Here is an 8,832-nt window from a genome sequence, read left to right as displayed (position 1 = left end):
CTCACACCAGTCAGAATGGCTAAAATTAACAAGTCAGGAAATGACAGATGTTGGTGGGGATGCGGAGAAAGGAGAACCCTCCTACAGTGTTGGTGGTAATGCAAACTGGTTGAAAATTGAGCTACCATACGATCCAGCAATTACACTACTGGGTATTTACCCCAGATACAAATGTAGGGATCCAAAGGCGTACGTGCACCCAGATGTTTATAGCAGCAATGTCCACAATAGCCAAACTGTGGAAAGAGCCAAGATGTCCATTGACAGATGAATGGATAAAGAAGAAGTGGTATATATACACAATGGAATATTATGCAGCCATCAAAAGGAATGAGATCTTGCCATTTGCAATGATGTGGATAGAACTAGAGGGTGTTATTCTGAACGAAATAAGTCAATCAGAAAAAGACATGTATCATATGACCTCACTGATATGAGGAATTCTTAATCTCAGGAAACAAACTGAGGGTTGCTGGAGTGGTGGGGAGTGGGAGGGTTGGGGTGGCTGGGTGATAGACATTGGGGAGTTTATGTGCTATGGTGAGCGCTGTGAATTGTGCAAGTCTGTTGAATCACAGATCTGTACCTCTGAAACAAATAATACAATATATGTTTAAAAAAAAAGGAAGATAGCAGGAGCGGAAGAATGAAGGGGTGAAATCAGAGGGGGAGAAGAACCATGAGAGACGATGGACTCTGAAAAACAAACTGAGGGTTCAAGTGGAGGCGTGGGGGGATGTATTAGCCTGGTGATGGGTATTAAAGAGGGCACGTTCTGCATGGAGCTCTGGGAGTTATACACAAACAATGAATCATGGAACGCTACATCAAAAACTTATGATGTAATGTATGGTGATTAACATAACAATAAAAAAATTTTAAAAAAAGAATTTGCTTTGGCCCTAAAGATGCCTATCTTTAAGGAAGACTATAACTTACTATTGACTCTGAAAAACAAACTGAGGGTTCCAGAGGGGAGGGGGAGTGGGAGGATGGGTCAGCCTGGTGATGGGTATTAAAAAGGGCACATTCTGCATGGAGCACTGGGTGTTATACACAAACAATGAATCATGGAACACTACATCAAAAACTAATGATGCAATGTAACGTGTTTAACATAACATAATAAAAAATATATATATTAATAAAAAAGGAAGGCTATAACTTCAAATTTCTGATTTACAAAATAGATAAATTAATTAATATGATTCTCTCTTCAGAATACTGACTTGCAGAATATGCAGTTCTCTGCATATAGCTATTTAAACATCCGTTTCTTTTTGATACCTAAACTATGAGTTTATTTTATCTGCCTTGCTGCATTAAACCACCAATGGAAAGGTGAATCATATATACTTTTAGTCTCCCAGATGCTCATACAGCTAGCAACATAGCAGGATGGATGGTTGAAGGCAATGTGGTGCTTTGGATGATGGTGATGAACCTGGTACACAGATATTGAATTGGTATTGGCAATAGTGACTGCCAGCTAATGATGCAGACAATATGAGAGTAGTGTTATACCTTGTATAGTAGCACAATATAAAGGAAAGGACATAGAAGACTTTCATTCTAAACTGAGCTGATACCTATTCCCAGGTGTTTTGCCTACTGGCTATATGATCTTGGTTACACAATGATATACCTCTTCCTGCCCTCCCCCAATAATTTTCTCATCTGTAAAATGAGACATTGTTATCTAAGTTAGAAATGCCTGTTAAGAATTAAATAAAATTAATAATATACCACATATGGTTTCTAATACATAACTAGTGTTCAATAATGGTAGCTATTAAAATTATTGCTATGATTTATGGAGAATAGGATTTAAAATGGATTCATGGGAACATACAGAGGGAAGGGTTAACAGCAATGCCTGTTGTAACAAGTCTGTAGATACTTACTCTATGTCAATTTTTGTCATGTTCTTCAGATAACATATTCTCTGTATTCACAATTCTATATTTTTATAATTGTATTTCCTTTTAGAGGTAAATCATTCCTTTTTATTACTCATTTTTTAAAGGGACTTGTTAAAACTTATTTAGAGAAAACTTATTTAGGGAAAGCTTAGTAAGGGCAATATTAATCTCACTTTTTAAATTCCTAGCCATTTGTGGGATGGCTCTTTGTTTTGTGGGAGAGTGTTTGCAGCCCACTGTTCTATAGTAAATCCAAAACTATCTTGAGAAAGTCATAGGAATAGCTGCTTTAAAATTCTTGAGAATTCCAACATCTCTGTTACCTCAGAGTTGTTTTCTATCATTTTGTTCTGTTTTGTTTAGTTTTCTGGAGAATGGGTCAAATTTTCCAATGTTTTGTATGTCAGGTAACTTTGAATTTTATGCTGGGCTTTGTCAATGTTACTTTGTAAAGATACTAGCTTCTTGGCGCCTGGGTGTTTCAGTCGTTAAGCATCTGCCTTCAGCTGAGGTCATGATCCCAGGGTTCTGGGATCGAGTCCCGCATCAGGTTCCCTGCTCAGCGGGAAGCCTGCTTCTCCCTCTCCCACTTCTCCTGCTTGTGTTCCCTCTCTCGCTGTCTCTCTCTCTCTGTTGAAAAATAAATAAAATCTTTAAAAAAAAGATACTAGCTTCTGTTATATTCTTCTGAAGAATCCATTCGTTTGTTAGTTTCAGCAAATAATTAATTTGGTTGGACTCCAAAAGCAAACTTTATCCTTTTAGCTACTCCAATTGCATGACAGTTTTTATTCTTAGAAGGATTTTAATATCTGTTACATTTAGTTTTATTTTTAAATTTTTTTTTTTAAAGATTTTTTATTTATTTATTTGAGAGAGAGAATGAGATAGAGAGAGAGAGCATGAGATGGGGGAGGGTCCAAGGGAGAAGCAGACACCCTGCTGAGCAGGGAGCCCGATGCGGGACTCGATCCCGGGACTCCAGGATCATGACCTGAGCCGAAGGCAGTCGCTTAACCAACTGAGCCACCCAGGCGCCCTATTTTTAAATTTTTAAAATGAACACAGTTCCTAATAAATGGCAATTTATTCTCAAGCTCACTGGTGATAGATGGGTCCAGTGTGTTAGGGATACATTTTTCCCTTTGCTTGCTTAAAAGACATGGATCATGAAGCACTAACCCTTGGTTTGTCTACATAAATTTACAAATTTACTTTGGATATAAATTTCACTCTGTTTCTATTTTAAGGAAAATACATTACATACATTTTTGGACTTCTGCAGATCTTCTCCCATTGAACTCTAATTGTTATATGAATAGCTTTTCCCATTGTCCATGGAACTTGCTTTCTTTTCTCTCTGTAGGAAGAAGTTCAAGCATGTTAGTAGGTCACTTGAAGCTCATCACAATCTGATACTAGCCCACTTTATGAAATTTATCTTCAGCTACTCTACAACATCCCCACCCACTAATCCATGTATTAGTCACCCTAGAATATTGACTATGTTATTATTTTTAGGATTAACATCACATCTGTAACAAATACAAACTTTTGTAATATTTTTCTTTCTTCTCACATCCATGCTTCACCACTACAATGTTATTTTATTATGTTTTTTTCAGTTCCTGTTATTCTTACACATTTTAATATTCTTACCCCTCACTACTTTATTTCAGTCTTAAGTAATTGTGTATGTGTGTATGCATGTGTGTGCACACACGTGCATACACTATGTCAACTAAAGCTCCAAGCAAACCTGGCACTACAATGGATAAAGATTTTTAAATGATGTGAAGCACTGAGTAGAAAATAAAAGCAGGCAGATTTTAGAGGTAAGTTGATATTTGGAAGAAGGAAATAGTACATGGGGATTTTGCCACTTTAATGATGTTTAGCCTGAAAGCAGGTTGAAGTTGATTATATATGAAGTGGTTAAAACTCTAATAAGGCTTACAGGCTTGAAGAACCAGAACACTGAGTTTAAGGCAACCAAGATGACTAAAAAGTGAGGGAGGATTCTAGAAAGAAGAGTGTGAGGGAGCAGGTTTCCCAAATGGCATGTAAAACTATGCCCATGTCTTTGAACCAGGCAAAGAACAAAATCCTTCTAAGAATAAAAAGCTGTCATGCAATTGGAGTAGCTAAAAGGATAAAGTTTGCTTTTGGAGTCCAACCAAATTAATTATTTGCTGAAACTAACAAACGAATGGATTCTTCAGAAGAATATAACAGAAGCTAGTATCTTTACAAAGTAACATTGACAAAGCCCAGCATAAAATTCAAAGGTACCTGACATACAAAACACTGGAAAATTTGACCCATTTTCCAGAAAACTAAACAAAACAGAACAAAATGATAGAAAACAACTCTGAGGTAACAGAGATGTTGGAATTCTCAAGAATTTTAAAGCAGCTATTCCTTTGGTGTTTAAAGATATAAAGGATAATATGTTAATGTAAAGGTAGAAACTATTAGTAGAGAAATAGAAAATATTAATAAGAATCAACTAGAAATTCTAAAACAGATTTTAGACAGCTAAAAAGGAGCAGGGAGAACTTTATTGTTTTTATTTTATTTTTTAACCTTTTATCATGAAAAATTTAAGAACTATACAAAAGGTAAAAACTATATAATGAGCAACCATGTACTACTTGTCACCCAATTTCAGAAAAAAGTCATTAACTAATTTTTTTCATTTCATTTTATTCTCTGCCTCCTACATTTTTACCCAGATAGTTTAAAGTAAATTCATGTCATTTCATCCATAAATACTTCAGTATGCATCTCTGGTAAAGAATTTTAAAAATGTACCTATGTTTATACCTAAGAAAATTCTCATTAATTCTTTAGTATTATTTAGTATCAATGATATATTCAAATTTTCTTAATTGTCTCAAGGAAAGCTTTTTTCTAGTTGGTTTGTTTCAATTTAGCTTCAGCAAGGTCCACATACTGTATTTGGCTGTTAGGTATCTTAAGCCTTTTATTTATTTATTTATTTTTTTCACTAAAAATCCCCCCTCCTTTCCTTGTCTGGAGAAACCTGGCCTTGTGTCTTATAGAAAGTCCATATCCTGATTTTGGGTGATTGCTTTTTTATGTACCTTAACTTGTTTGTCTATCTCTTGTGTATTTCCTATAATCTGGCAGTTAAATCTAGAGGTTTAGTTAGAATACAATGGCTCCTGCCTTTGTAGGTATTAAAACTTAGATGACTTTATTCACTTCCTATTGCATGCTATCATCAGGTTCATAACATCTGATTTTTCTAATTTTATCCATTTCTTTCAAACTGAAAACTCATCAGCCTTCCTTTACATATGTCTTCTTTCTTTGATATCTTTTTTGTTCAACCCAAAATAATTTGTGAAGTCTTTCCCTAATACTACTCACCTATTTTCAGAATAAGCAACTCTTTTATCTCTTTTCCCATAAGACTTCAAATATAATTTCCAACCAAATGTTGTGGGCCGGGGCACCTGGGTGGCTCAGATGGTTAAGCGTCTGCCTTCGGCTCAGGTCATGATCCCAGGGTCCTAGGATCGAGTCCCGCATCAGGCTCTCTGCTAGGTGGGAGCCTGCTTCTCCCTCTGCCTCTGCCTCTCTCTCTCTCTCTCTCTCTCTGACTCTCATGAATAAATAAATAAAACATTTAAAAAAAACAAAACAAAACAAAAAAAAAACAAATGTTGTGGGCCTTCATGAACTCAGCCAAACCTAAGTCCAATCTCAAATATAGATGCATGTGGAGAAGCACACAAATCCTTCTAAAAAAGAAAGCATTTTTAAGAGCACCCTTCATTTATACAGACGGACTTTTGATATCACAGAGGAAGACTTGCACCACATAGAACCCAATAATACTTTCTAGCAGTCTGATGTAGATTTTCCCTTTCTTTACCAAATTAATGCTCCAGTCTTCATAGCAGCTTCTTCATCTCTCACTCTTTCTCCACATTTCTCTGTTGCATTGCTATTTGACTATTCATTTCTCATGTCTCTCTTCTGTCATTGTCACCAATCCTCCAAACTTCCAACCAATTTTTATTTATTTTTTTAAAAAATTTTATTTATTTATTTGACAAAGAGAGACACAGCAAGAGAGGGAACACAAGCAGGGGGAGTGGGAGAGGGAGAAGCAGGCTTCTGCTGAGCAGGGAGCCCGATGCAGGGCTCGATCCCAGGACCCTGGGATCATGACCTGAGCCGAAGGCAGATGCTTAATGACTGAGTCACCCAGGCGCCCCTCCAACCAATTTTTAAATATTTTCCCCAGGTTATTGTATCTCAACCTCATAGCTAGCGAATGCCTCTTCACTCGCCAGTTTTCAGTCCAGCCATGATTCTTTTTAGAAATGTGGTAGCTATGTAATCAGGCTTTGCTTACAAATAATATTCTTTATCATAGTTATCAATCCATATCTTTATCATACTGATCATTCATTGTCTTTGTTCTTCTTTATGTGGCTGTGAACTATTTAAAATCAAATTAAACCTTTTTCTTTTTAACTTTGCCTCTAAGACAACACCTATCTAAGGTAGAGCACATCATGAATGTGTTTGTTGGGCGAATGACCACTTGAAAGATTAGATTCATCTTCATAGAAACTGTTTCTCATCTTCTCATGTTATCTCACTATTCTTCCAAACATGTAAGTGTAGGTCAGTTGTGTATTCTGTGTTTCATTAGAAATCTTAAAATAGAAATCTTAAAATAAAAAACATTTTAATTGATAAAAGCACACATGGATCAGCTTCCGAGAGTTTCTTTTATATGTAAATAAACATAATTTCCTCCTCACAAATTCAAGGAATTCTACTAAGTTCTTAGTTTAAAATGAAGTTTTCAATTCTGTGAGAATTTGATTCAGACTAAACCCTAGCCTAAACTAGAAACTAAAACCGCAGTTATCTTTGTAAGTTAAGAGAAGAAAGAAAGCATACATCAATGGTGGGACATAGGCTCTCTCATTTGAGTGCAATTTCAGTGAGATCCATTTTACTCAGAGTTTAATTAGTAAACCAAACAGAGCCACACATGAATAATGTACAAATAAAGAAGGTAACTGTGCCAGTCTAAGAAGTAAAACACATTATTATAAAATTGAATTATACAACATCAAATTATAAATTTGTTTTGAAATTAACCCAACAACATTAAAAGGCTTTCTGGAAAATGACTAGTTAGTGGACTATTTTTCTGGTATTGATCATATAATACATAGTTACCGAGTATCTACAATGTATTTGGCACTAAGTTAAACAGACTCAATAATTCTTAGTTCTGATAGATAACAGTTCTTAGTGCTGATACCTTTGACTAGTATTTTAAAAGTTTTTTCATGGGTAGAGATCAGATACTCTCTTGTGATAATCTCAGGACATGAAACCAACACCTTAGATTTCAATAATAGCTGGTTATCTTATCTAGTTTTTATGAAACTGTGGCATTTTCAAGGCAATCTTGCTTTATAGAATATTTTATATAGAAGACTTTCAAGTGAATCATGAACATCACAATCACCAAACGATAAATAACTGATAAGAGCTTCCTTGTAAGCTGCCTTTTATTGAATACTGTAGAACCACGTTGTAAGTAAACCAAGAGGTATGTTCCCTAACATTTGTAGAGGATTTACAGTTAAATAATTCTGTCTGATTTACTTCACACACAGCTTTCAAAGATAAATTTTCAATATAATGCCTGAGAAAACAGTTTTCGAAATGATCATATAGTTTCTAAGTGGAAACTCCACCTTGAAATCAGTACAGTTGACTATGAGCCTAAGGAACTTCTCACTAGAGAATAGGAACCTCACCCTTAAAACAATGTGAATTTGACATTTCCAATAACAAAAAACCTAAAGCTTAAATTCATGAACTCTAACATGTAAAATTAAAATTAAATTATGTATGTGAAATGCTTTATAAACAGTAGAGACATTCATTTCTATATGTGAATCTATAATCAAGATATCAACAAAGAATCTAAAAGACTTCACACTTAAAATAGCCTTTTAAAATAGAGATTTCAAGTTATTTTTACCATTAATATAGAAAATCATCTACTTAGCTATAAAAAAAAAAAGTCAATAAAAATGAACAAAAAATAAACAGTCCAGTCAGAGAAGAAAAATGAATGGCCAGTTAGGATGTACAGTTGCCCAACCACATTAAATAGTAAAGAAACAGAATAAAAAATAATTGAAAATAATTTTTAAATTAAACCAGTAAAGTTTAAAAAGTAATGTAACATCTAAAGATGGTGAAAGTGCTGAAAAATGGGCTCTTAAATGAATACTAATTAATTGGTACACCTTAGTTTAACGTTGTCTTTAATTAAAAAAAAAGTAAGTGCGGTATTATAGTGTTTCATAGTACAAATGGAAAAAAAAATACCACCATAATGAATATAAATTTCACAAATGCACATATTTTAGAAAGTTGCAGTCATTTTTCATGAAAAGTTTGATTATTTGTTACTTTATATTTCATAAAAATTTTTATTTTACTGTGTAAATGTCATAATTATCATTATAAATACTTGTATTAATGATTGTACCTATGTCAGCTCCAGTGAAGGTAATATTAACATTTTCTCTATTGCTAGATATTTAGGTTATTTCTATCTCACTAGTTTAACTAATGTAATGATAAATATTTTTGTATATATGGCTTTTTCCTCCTTTGGGATTACTTCTTGTACTTTTTGTTGTCAAAACTTTCAAATTTACATACTTTCAAATTGTAAAGAATAATACAGCCTTACTTGTGTATCAGGAGTTTATGGGTACCAATACATTTTTGAAGATTTTTGGAATTTAATAAGCAAAATAAAACCTTATTTTGGGTCATTATTTAATTACTACTAAGATTACTTTCCTATTTTATTTTATTTTATTTATTT

The sequence above is a fragment of the Callorhinus ursinus genome, unplaced genomic scaffold, assembly GCF_003265705.2.
Source record: "Callorhinus ursinus isolate GAN/ISIS: 27379988/994484 unplaced genomic scaffold, GSC_fseal_2.0 scaffold39, whole genome shotgun sequence".
NCBI lineage: Eukaryota > Metazoa > Chordata > Mammalia > Carnivora > Otariidae > Callorhinus > Callorhinus ursinus.
Note: the sequence above shows the minus strand (reverse complement) of the source record.